This window comes from Tupaia chinensis, unplaced genomic scaffold, assembly GCF_000334495.1.
Source record: "Tupaia chinensis unplaced genomic scaffold, TupChi_1.0 Scaffold143996_1, whole genome shotgun sequence".
Taxonomy (NCBI): Eukaryota; Metazoa; Chordata; class Mammalia; order Scandentia; family Tupaiidae; genus Tupaia; species Tupaia belangeri.
The window spans coordinates 2,186,324-2,199,456 of NW_006203847.1; positions in this window are offsets into that span (position 1 = coordinate 2,186,324).

Consider the following 13,133-nt stretch of genomic DNA (forward strand, 5'->3'; position numbering starts at 1 on the left):
GTTATATATATATAAATCACATCTCTATTTTACAATGGGACTAATACATGTATAAAGAATTAGATAAAGCAATCCAAAAACATATAATATAATTATATATTATACTTATATGTAATTATAATTATGTGATTTGTTAAAGTACCTGACACAAAATTACTCAAGTGAAGGGAAAGAAAAAAATAAATTAAAAAATAATCTCTCTAATATCATAGAAAGTGAGATGAAGACACATATTTAAGCACTAGCCAAAACAAAACAAGCTTGAAGTTAAATGTGCTTGGAGTCTCCCTTTAAATAGTACTACTGATAGGGACCAGCAGTGTAATAGCTATGTCGCTGGACTCCCACGTTGTCGACCGCGGTTTGAGTCCTGGACCCGGTGGCTTAAACTCACGCCAGGCGTTTGTGCGTGTGTGCCCAAGATCCCAAGAGCAGAATGGAGGAGAAGGGATTGCAGTGTGGCCATACACCCTGTCTCGCTTTCTGTCTCTCTGTCTCTCTCTGTCTGTCTGGTGAGCGCACGCACCCTATAGCAAAAACCTCTCAAAAAAAAGATATAGTACTACTGCTAAACAGTATTTATGTGAACCCACTATTAATGAATGTAACAACTGCTAAAATCATTTAGTACCTAGGTATGCATCTTCAAGTTCTGTTTCTTTTGTCAACTTTTCCTTTTTATAGGTTATCAGTATTTAAAATACACTTAATTATTTTCCTTGGAGGATGTCTTGGCAAAAGTATCCATCTTCAAGTATGTTGCTTATATTTTGGTCAATAGGTGCTAAAGGAATGTTTTTACTGTTTGGATAACAGTAGTAAAATACATCACCATTAGTCCTTGATGCAGCTGAAACAAATAAAGCAAAAACAAAATTATATTCCAATATCCTTGAAATCTTTGTTGTTTTGTAGTAAATGCAGACTGTTTCTTTAGCTTTGTTTTTTGAACAGATGTGTATTTGCATAATGTGAAGATTTAGTTAGACTTGTGAAAGGAAAATCACATCTCTATTTTACAATGGGACTAATATATGTATAAAGGATTAGATAAAGCAATCCAAAAACAAGCATATGATTTACACTTTAGTTCTAACCCACACTTTGTACTTGAGGAACTACAAGATGTATCATGAATGTATAACACTGTGCCTAATTTTCAATAGAACGCATAAAGGTACAGTTCATCTGTAGAAAATTATTCTTTTCGCATCCTTGGGAAATCAACTGATAGTTTGCAGTTCTAAAAAAATTTTTATTATTTGTATGCTTGGGTACTTCCTTGTGAATGCTAACTCTGAATCTTAGATAATATCCAAACCAACAGCAGATAACTAATATTTTAATGTAGTATAATACAAAAATTTCAAATAATTGGGCTACTCTTTTGCCCTGAATTATACTATCTCATTACTTCAAATAATTTAGTGCCACAAAGACTTTGATGTACCAATTTATCATCATTCCTCCCCCTTTTTCCTCTAGAATGGAAAAGTTGATTGTGTGCATGGCATACTCATATTACATATTTTTTATGATGAGCACGAAACGCAGTTTGCCTGGTATTAAGACTATATTTCCTGTAATAGTCGTGTTTATTGGTTGCAGTGATAAAGAAAAATAGACACTTCCTGAATTGTCTCCTAGTAGAGGATAGGATGATACAAAACATATATTAAAACCTATTGCAAATCAAATCTAGCACAATCTATTTTAATCCAGAGCAGAACAGATTTCATTGTTCTGATTTTAGATTTCTCACTTTTAGATTTAACCTAAAAATAGAGATCTACACTGAGCTTACAAAAGTCTGAACTAAACTTGGATATTTTCTCCTTTTATTCAGTGAAATAAAGACTTTTAGCGCTTACTGGTATCTGACCTTCAATACTGAATGTCCCAAAACCTCTCAGCTGATAGGATGTGATAGAAGCAGAGAGCTTAAAGTAAAATGTTCAACCATACGACAACTGCAAAGAAAAATAAGCACATTCAACCACACATTACCTTTTGACCTGATCCAAATGCATCATTACAACACATTTCTCATATTTGCAGTTACAGTAGTCCAAAGGTTAAAAGTACTAATTGATTAATTTTAGGTTATCCTTTGATTTATCTTAAGAGGACTTACAAAAGACTGTGGCTAGATTTTGCAAAAAAGGGAATAAATGCTTAAAGAAAGAAGTCAGATAGCTTCAGGCATTTAGATAATATATAGAAATTAAAATTTTCATAAAGAAGGATTCTTTCCCACTTTTTAATTTGCTTTAAAATTGTGTACTATTAAACAAACTTTTGTGTTTCTATTCTTAAAAGTTATAAATAAAAGGTATTATCTTGATTTACTATAACCCTTTACATAATAAAATGTTGCAAAATGATGTTAGGGACAGTTTCTGATATTGTCTATTTAAGAACCCATTTTAGTCAAAACCACAAAACATAATAATACTACACAATATGTACAAAAATATTAAACTGAAATTAGCATAATGAATTTCATTCAGTAGTTTAACTTCGATTCAAATAAACATATTAACTTTTGTGTCTAGCTCTCAGCATCTTAGTAATATGTTTGGTTTAGTTTTCTTCTATCTGAGAGAAATAACAATCTTTGTACGTGTTAGTAAAGTACCACATTTCTTTGGAAAACATTACATGACGTGAATGCATGTTGTTTTTATATTTTATTTATTTATTTTATAGATCTTACTGGGCTTCATGTTTTTTAGATTTTATATTATGCTATTAAAATAATCAATATTCATATAGCACAATCTCATATGTTTTGCCTCAATTTTCTAAGACATAAATAGAATACTCAATAATTAATGAGGGACCAGACAGTGGCACAGCAGTAAAACGTGACATTCTGCAAGACTGAACCACAGGGACAGATTCCTGGTTTGCATCCAGAGACCTCCCTGAATATGCTAGGCCCATGACCTGGGGTTGGCTGAAGCTAAGGGTGAGTCATGCATCAAGATCATCTTAGGAATGTTGTATCTCTCTTTCTCTCATCATTGAAGAAATAAAACCAAAAAAATTTTCTCTTCTGAATACTTATTGAGAGCACAACAATCTCACAATGAAAACTACATTTTTTTCTTAAATTCATTCTTTTTGGTGGAAAAATTTTAGTGTTGTATATTCCAACTAATGACAGTATTCCTAAATTATATTTTATAGGAAAGCCTATACCTATGTTGTAATTTCTAATGGCCAGTGCTACAGAATTTCTAGAAGAAAATAATAACTACATACTCAAGAGCATAGTTAACCTATTGTAACTCTGATACAGAAACAAGCTGAATAACCTTACCTGTCTGGTTTCTTGCAAACGCATCTCATTTTCTCCTTTCCACAATTTGTCTTTTCCATGATAAGAAAAAAGTATCAGAAATGATCCTGTTTGAGCATCATTTTTGTTTATAGTCCGCTATGTCTTTCAGTGACTGACTGCTCTTTGTTTATTCCATTTTTTGTTTTGGTTTGGTTTGGTTTATGTACAAGTGTACTTTTTGAAATAATATTATTCAACATCATAGCATTTTGCTAAACCTTTTCATTTCTTTCGAACTCAGGTGGCTTTTGTGATGATGGAACTTTTTGAGAGTAGTATAAAGCTAATCCATGAACTCATTTTTAAAGATCTCTGTAAATGTCATAAGACAATATATGCCAAGATTAAAAATAGTTCATTGGTCTTCAAAATGAAATTTTTTCTCTGTTTAGTTTTGCATTATTTTACTGAAATTGATAAGTAGTATAAGCCATCATGTCAATGTAGCACCAACAATAGTAGCTAATTTTCATTTAGCACTTGTTCTGTACTGGGTAAAAGCCAAGGTCTTCATACAAAGATTACATTTAATCTGCCAACAGCCATAAGAGGTAAATGCTCTTATATATTCACTTTGTAGACAAGAGAACTGGTGAAGTAATAAGAGTAAGAGAGCTGGAATCACATTGTCTAGATTTGAACCTCTATTACATGTGTGACCTGGGGATAATTAATCAAACCTCTTTAAACTTGTTTCCTCATTTCTTCTGAAATGGCAGAATGTTTGGTTTCAGCAACAGAGGGTTTGTATTAGAAGATTGTTGGACGTACAATTGGAATAGTGACCTGACTACTAGTTTTAGAAAGCCTTGTACATTCGGCTGAAGACGTAGAATTTTATTTCATAGGCAGTGGACAGTGACATATTTTTAGTTTTTACCAATTGCTCTACTATAAAGATATATTTTAGTTCAATCTATGATTTGATCTTAAATACATAATCAAAACACTTAATGTACATATATATATATATAATTGTTCATGTTTTCTATCATATTTACATATATAATGTCACTTTTATTTTTAATATTGTAAGACTGCTAGTCCTGTCCAGTACAGTACCAATTAGTCCCATGTAGCTATTTAAGTAGAAATTAATTTAAATTAATTAAAAATTGAGTCCTCAGGTCCTCAGTCACGCCAGGAACATTTCAAGTGTTCAATCGCCACCAATGTCTAATGATTACTAGACTGTATTGGATAGTTGAGATCTAATAAATTTCCATTATTGCTACAATTTCTGTTGGACTGTAAAACATACCATTGTGCTCTTTGGAACTCACTCCAATCACTTCACTCCCACCATATTACCCAATTATTTCTACATGTCCTCAGAAGAGTGCCTCTTTTGTCACAGCCTATCCATTAAGACTGGGAAGGACATCTGGAGGAGGAATATGCAGACAGAGCATTGATGTGATGGGGAGGTGTGGTGTTATTGGTGGAAGATATTTTGATCAACTGAACTGGGGAAAAATATTCACATATTGAAATGTTCACTTTGTAAGCTAAATAATATGACTGAATGAATATTTAAAAATTAAAATAAATACATAAATTAATTAAAAATTTTAAAAGAGTGGCTGCCATATGCCTCTCTTACTCTAATTTCTACCAGGCAATATTCCTAACCCTTAATCTTCTGGAAAGGACTCTATAGCCAAGACAGTGTCAATGTAAGTGTTGTCTCCCTGGACTCTCAAAGCACCCTTCTCTCCATAACAACAGACAACTATACAAATAATTTGCTTTTTGTGGGGAGAGAAACATGCAGATCAGGTGTCTGCTCTCTAGACATTTTTTTTAACTTAACTATTTCTAACTTATTGCATAAATGAATAGATGAGTAATATAAATACTTAAAGTTGATCTTGAAAGTTTAAACTCACATAAACAAGTTAGAATATTTAACATTTATATTTAGGTTGCCAGAATTATGTGGTCTCTCTGAGAGCATTTGGAAGTGTATCTGCTTTATATTTTTATAAGTAAAGTCCCATTTGGATACTTCCAAAACAAAAGAAACTATCTCCCTTGAAAATCATTGGAAGTTGCGGCTACCAGTGGGAAAAAAAAAACACACACACATATAATAATTTCTAAAATACCTCCTCCTTTCCCCCCCCCATTCACATTTCAATACCTCAAGAGAAAGATATTGACAGAGTATGCTATCTCAATAGTCTCAGGAATTATGGCTGATGAACAGATAGAAAATATACTTATCTCAGCTATTTCTTTACAGCACATTGAATTAAATAGCAATTCAAGTGCTATGTTTGTGTAATCTGGATCATAAAACCCTGTACCCTTTCCTCTCTTCACAAATTAGGGTTACAGCAAACAAGACAAAGATAATTGATTTTCAAAAGTTTGACATGGTATGGTCATGTGCTAGAAATATTAGACAACTGGGTGCCAGGTAAATAAATTAGATAAAAGAATAAATATAAGATGATGGAAGCAAAAATAGTTTAAAATGAGATTTTTTAAGATAATCCTCAATCTCTGAAAAAGCACTTTAAAATTGCATAGAAATGCGAAGTGCTAATAGAGGTGCTGAAAAATTAATTTAAGAACTGTCAACTTTCTTAATAGAACATCAGAAAACATCACTGGGATTTGCAATGTCATTTTCCTTCACACATACTTGCATATCTGTGACTGTGAACATGCCCATTTTAAGACTGTCCAATGTCTGCCTGTCTAGATGCGATTTAGGACACTGTATAAACAAAGGTCAGCATTTATCTCCAGTTTCCAAGGCACTCATTTCATATTGTTTTGCTCTTATGAATGTATAGAGTTGTGCCATTAAAAAGAAGTATGTGACCATTATAGAATATTGAGAAAAGATACTACAGTAAAATGCCTCTTCACATCCACAAGATTGTAAATAATATTAATAAAAACAAAAGATGGTATCAAGTGTTGGCAAAGATACAGAGAAATCAAAACTCTTACGTACTGCCCGTGGGAATATAAAATAAGGTTGCCACTCTGGAAAAATATCTGGCAAATCCCCAAAAACTTAAATAGTCAAGCACCATATCAGTAGTAATTGTACCTCTAAGTATACAAAGAAAATTGAAAATATACATACACACAAAACCCTGTTCACAAATGCCCATAGCAGCATTATTCATAATACCCATAAAATAAAAATAACCCAAATGCCTACCAACAAATGAGTGGAAAACAATGTGGAATATACATACAAAGAAATATTATGCAGTCATAAAAAGGAATGAAGTATTAATACATATTACAATAGGGATGAAATTTGAAAACACTATGCTAAGTAAAAGATGTCAGTCACAAAAAACATGTATTATATAGTTATAGTTACATTGATATGAATTATCTAGAATAAGCAAATCTAAAGACACAGAAGGTAAATTGATGGCTGCTTAAGGCTGTGAAAATTTGAGATTAATAGGATGTGAATGTTATTTGGCATAAGGGCTCTTCTGAGGGTTATGAAAATGTCCTAAGATTAAGTAGTGATAATGTATGCACAATCCTCATAAACATAATTTTTTTGAATAATTGAATTATACCCTTTTTCTTTAAGGTTTTTGACATATAGCACATGCACTCACTAGAGAAAATCAAAGACAGAAAAAGAGAGAAAGTGAGAAATCACCCACAGAGGGGGTAGCCACACTACAATCCTTTCTCTTCCATTCTCCTCTCAGGGGCACGGATACACATACGTTTGGCACGATTTTCAAGCTGCCAAGCCTGGGACTCAAACCACAGTCAGTCACGTGGGAGTCCAGCACCTTAACCACCACACCACCAAATTATATTCTTTAAAGGGATAAATTATATGATACGACAATGAAGTTGTTTTAAAAAAAATAATGGTATAAAACAATATCTTATAATCTCAGAAAATAGACATATTCAGCATTGATATTTGGGTATATTTTTATTTGAATATTATAATACACTTGTTGTTTTTTACATGATTATTCAAAGACATAAAAACATATGATGGAACCAGACAGTGGCATGGTGGTTAAGGCAGCTGTATTCCACATAGCCAACTGAGAGATTTGAGTCCCAGACCCAGTAGCTTGAAAATCACATGAGACACATGCACGGGCATGCCCAAAATCCTAAGATAATGGAAAAAAAAAAAAAAGAAGAGAATGGAAGAGAAGGGATGGTGATGTGGTTGTTACCCTAGAGGGGTGCTTTCTCATTTTCGCTTTCTCTTTATGTCTCTCTCTGGTAAGTATATGATCCCTGTAGAAAACAAAACAACAACCTAAAAAGATAATGCGTTTTATAAGTTTACTGTAAGTTATATTTTTAAAACAGGAAAACTTCATATAATGTTTTAAGTAACAGTGAAATATAGCATATTCACATATAAAAAGATTTGATATAAACAAGTGGAAAATTCTCTCCAATTAGGGTTATATTTGATGAAATGCAAATAAACATTTCAATAGGATTTTTAAGAAGGTGACAAAATAATTAGACCACAGTTCGCGTCCCGGACCCGGTGGCTTAAAACTCACGCCGGGCGCGTCTGCATGCGTGCACAAGATCCCGAGAGGAGAATGAAGGAGAAGGGACTGTGGTGTGGTCATCCCCCCTGGGGGGTGATTTCTCGCTTTCTGTCTCTCTGTCTCTCTCTGTCTGTCTGGGGAGTGCACGCGCCCAATAGCAAAAACCTCTCCCCCCCCCAAAAAAAAAAAAAGATACTGGAGAGAAGTAACAAAAACAGGAATTTAAGGCATTGTGTCTGACTGATATATTCTCTTTCGGCCTCCTTGAGCCAAACGTAGAGGACTACTTTTCAGGATGTCCCTGTCTGTTCCTTAGAGCTGGATTTCACACTGCATTGTGATCAGGTCCGGGAAGATGCTTACTATGTTTCTTATTTTGATAATTTTAGCTGATATCTGTGAGTAGGTCATAGTTAGCAGTTAACTCATATTTCCCAGACATTCCATATTAATTATAAACATGTAGGAAAAAATCATAATCCCATTAATATTTCCTTGGCAATGAAAATGGGACATTGTGCTCTTTGAATCTGCCTCGATAGAGAAGGGAAAATAAACATTTTAGTTATTTTGATTAGATCTCCTGACATCATGTTGTAATGATGCAAATAGTATATAGCTCTTTAAGAAAGTATATGAAAAAAACAGTGGCTTAAAATCATCCTCAAATTTGCATGGCTATTCAATTGGACTTGACACATAAACACAGCATTGTAGAACAGGGATAGCTGCACTACCAGATTTCAGAACTATCTCACTTGACTAGTAAATGGACATAAATTATATAAGATCACATCTGTAAGTTATTTAAATCATGTTTTTTTTACTCCTAAATTTTAAATTTTGAATTGTCTTTCCAATGAGTGAAATATATTTTTTAAATATTTTTTTAAGAAAATGTTTGTGGTATAATATAAACATGTACTTGGCTACAGAGGGATTGGTTATCTTCACACATGGAAAACTGCACGGATTAGGAAAATATTTGTGTCAAAATGTCTGTGACCCTGGGAACCAGCAGTTAGCGTAATGGCTATGTCTCTGGATTCCCACGTAGTCGACCGCGGTTCGCGTCCCGGACCCGGTGGCTTAAAACTCACGCCGGGCGCGTGTGCGTGCGTGCCCAAGATCCCGAGAGGAGAATGGAGGAGAAGGGACTGCGGCGTGGCCATCCCCTCTGGGGGGTGATTTCTCGCTTTCTGTCTCTCTGTCTGCCTCTGTCTGTCTGGAGAGCGCACGCGCCCTATGGTGAAAACCTCTCAAAAAAAAAAAATGTCTGTGACCCTAGAAACTGTAGTTTCCACATATGCTAGGAATGTGAGCTCTGTAGCCAGATGGTATTCGCATTTCTAAACCATTGACCAGAGAACTATGAGCAAGTGAAGAGTCTTTCAGGCTTACAGGTGCACTTTGTCTTCAGAAACATAAATAAGTGATCCACAGATTATTTATTGTTAATTCAATTTATTATTGTTAGTGGAAACTCATTTTAGACATTTGTTAGACATTCATTGAAATATTGTTTAAGGGATTTTGTTGTTGTTTTAATTTTCTTGGTTTTTGTCCCTGTGTTTGGAGAATTTTTTCGAACAATCGGAAAAAGAAACATATCAATTATGCCAGCCAGAAAACATTGGAAATTGAAAGTTTTCCCACTGAAGGTTTAGAGAAATTGAATTATACTATCAGAATTTGCTTTCAGGAGATTGATGTCATAGCATTGTTCATGAGGGATTCAAAAGACAAGAGCTAGGAGTAGGATGAAAACAAGTTAGTAAACCGTTAACATAATCCAGGGAGAGGTATGAATAATGGCAATGTGAGGCGAAATGAGTGATGTAGTATTATAATGGAAAGGTCAACAGATTCGTGTAATGGTTGTTGGAAGAGGTTGGGGTAACGGGGTGCAAAATGAAGAGAACATTAAATGAATCATGCTCAGATTTCTAACCTGTATTTTCCTTACTTACAGCTGAAATCTTTATAAACATGAAAATGTACCAGTGCTGAGGAGAGGTGGTTAAAGAGGAGGCCACATAGTCCAAAAGGTAAGAGAGAATTCTAGTAGTTGTGAGAATTCCAGTAGTTGTGAGATATAGAAATTATGGTATGGAACAGTTTCCTGGAAACAGGAGGAGGAGAAGGAGTGGCAGTGACATATCCTAAAATTCTAGCAGGAAGCCATTTCAGACATGAATGTCATATTTTGTCAGGCTCAGTGCATAAATAGTCAATTTCAGTAAGCATAAAAGATGTAAATATATTTTTTCTTTATTATTTGGCCATGCCAATCAAAACAATAACTTAAGTATGTATGTGTATACACATGTGTGTATGTATATGTCTGAGTGTATGTATAAAGACTGACGTAGAGACTTCCGAGACTACTATGTTTTCAAGAGAAATCTAAAGCTAAAATGTCAGTGATTGGGAATGACAGTGATTACATAAATTACCTTTTAATTCATCAACTCCCAGCTTTTTTGACTAATATCTTGAAGTCATGTACATTTATGAAAAGTATTGTTTAAATTTAAGTTGTGTTTACATGGGATTTGCTTATAAAGCAATAGGTACTTAAATTCAAAAAGAGTTTTCCTCTTTTCAATTAATTGAGTGCCTCAAGTTTCACTTTTGTTTTGCTTTGTTTGTATGATTTGCTTTTGATTGCTTTAACTCTGCATAGTAAAAGCTTTAGATGTAATAGAATGAGTAATGAAAAGAACATTTGAGTTCTACTTTAGGTTTTATCTTTGGGTCTGTGATCTTGAACAAGTAATGTAGCCTCTCTGTTTTACCAAGTAAACGTAATTAAGTTGGAAGAAATAATTAGATTCTTAGAAATGCAATACCTCAACCTCTTCAAGAGACTCTGTGTTGCGCTCCCATGTCCAACCCCAACTCTTTCTCTGTCAGACTGCTAGAAATTCTGGTGGCTGGAAACCTTACGTAGGAATTGGTCTCTTCTGAAGACCTAAGGCCATGCCCCCACTGCCAATGACTTGTATCATAGATATGGAGGTATAAAAGCCCAGCCCTCTCATCCAAGTACAGAAAAATTTTGAATGGCCACCCCAGTTTCAAAGTTCACAGTGAGATCAGCTGAGGTATTTGTTCTGAGGTCAACTTTTGCTGCCCAACTTCTTCCTCTACTCAGTCCTGTTTTCTTCCCTTCCTTTGATAAGTGATAATCCCAGATACCTTGCTAATAGGATTCCAGCAGGCTAATCTTTGCCTCCGAGTCTGTCTCCCACAGTGTCCAGACTTCAACATGCTGGATGTAATATTTATCTCCTCTGAGAATTTTATTTGCTCTCCTGTAGTGATGGTACTTGCATCCTATATTGTATTTTACTTATTGCATATAGTTCATGTATTTTTTTCTTTTCTTCTAATTCGTAGTTATTTCCTTGAAAGCAAAGCAATGCATTTTTTTTAATCTTTCTCAGTAGCTAACGGTTATTACGTGGTTATTTGGGTGAATGAATAAATCAGGTGATGTTGAAATGGTCATAATTGTCCCAGTTTGATCTCTTCAGACTCAAGAAAAATTCATATTTTGTAATTTATATGCTTTATCATAGGAGTTATGACTTCCTTATCCTTTATAAACTTTGAATTATTTTTGTAATTTCTGTATGAATCTGTGAATTTTGTGGCATCTTTATAATCACATGATGTTTAGAACTTTACTGCTGACTATGGAGATATTAAATACTGTGGTCCCATGGTGGATTTTCTAATTGATTTGTCAGTAATAAGCTAGAAAGCTTTAATTTTGTTAGAACTGATAAAGAAAAATGTCATCTATCAAAGACTTAGAAACAAGTTTATTTGCTTTCTATTTTACTGGTAAAGTCAGTTGGTAATTGTTATTTTTTTTTTTTTTAGTATTCAAGTTTCATTTTTAATCATATATGGTTGAAATAAAAGTTCATTGAATTACTAAAAAGTGATATTACTATTCTTAAAGGTGAAATCCATAGTATAATCAGTTGCTATTCATTTGGAAGTCATAGATAAGAATGCTATATCATTTGTAATCACATAGCCAATTTCATTCTTTGTCTTCACTTTCATTTCTAAAAAGTGTTCCATTTAGTGGAAGTTTTTAGAATAACATAAGAGACCAATCATGTACTATACAGTATTCACATTGTATTAGCCCTTTTCCAAAGCTTTCCTTTCTGTTTTCCAAATTATATTCCTGTAATTCATGAACTTACTAGCTCTCTGCTATTTGAATTTCATGTTCAATCTCAAGTGCTCTTTGAGTAAATCATGCCATTATTCAGTATTCCTCTCTTTCAAAAAAAAAAGGAGCCTTTATATTAAAATACCATTTGAATCATTTCATTTTCATATAACGGAAACTCTTCATGCTTTTTCTTAAAATATCATCTTGGAATTTTAGCTTCAAATAAAAAAAATAGCAACTTCTATATACTAGACAGTTTTGGGGAAAACACCACACAATATGACCATTTCCGCATTGCTGCACCAACAGGCCAAAAATCACTTTGAAGCATCTCTGTTTATCAGGTATATTTTTAGCTACAAAACCATTATCTGTTTTGCTAATGTCAAAATTATCTCAATGAGTTTTTACATTAACCTCCAATACCACCCCTAAATAATCCCAAGAAGAAACTTCTCATGAAGATGATATTTAAAATGGTGCAGTTCTATGGATTTAGCTATACCTTTAAGAATTTACCCAAAGTGATATTCAAGACCTCTTGAGTGAAGAGAAAAGAAAGTATCAAAATATATGAATAGTCTCATTGTATCAAAACACAGTAAAAAAAAACACTGTGCAGTCATCTCTCGGTATCCATGGAGATTTAGTTTCAATATCCCTGGAGATATCAAAATCCACAAGTGCTCAAGACCCTTCTAAGCTATGCACATTCTTCCTGTATACTTTAAGTCATCTCTAGATTACTTATAATACCTAATACAATGTAAATTATATGTAAATGTTATGTTGTCCTAAGGAAATAACAAGAAAAACAGTATGTACACGTTCAGTATAGATGAACCATCATAAACCTAACTAAATAGTACAAATCAGCAACAAAATAACAATCAATGCAACATTTGATTGAATCTGTGTATGCAGAACCCTAGATATGGGGGGACAATTCTTTATATGTACAATGGTAGGACAGAAAAAAGAGGCCATTCAGGAAACTATTAATTAACATTGATTACCTTGGAAAAATAAAGGTGGGGAGGCTATTGGGGTAAAAGGAAATCATCAA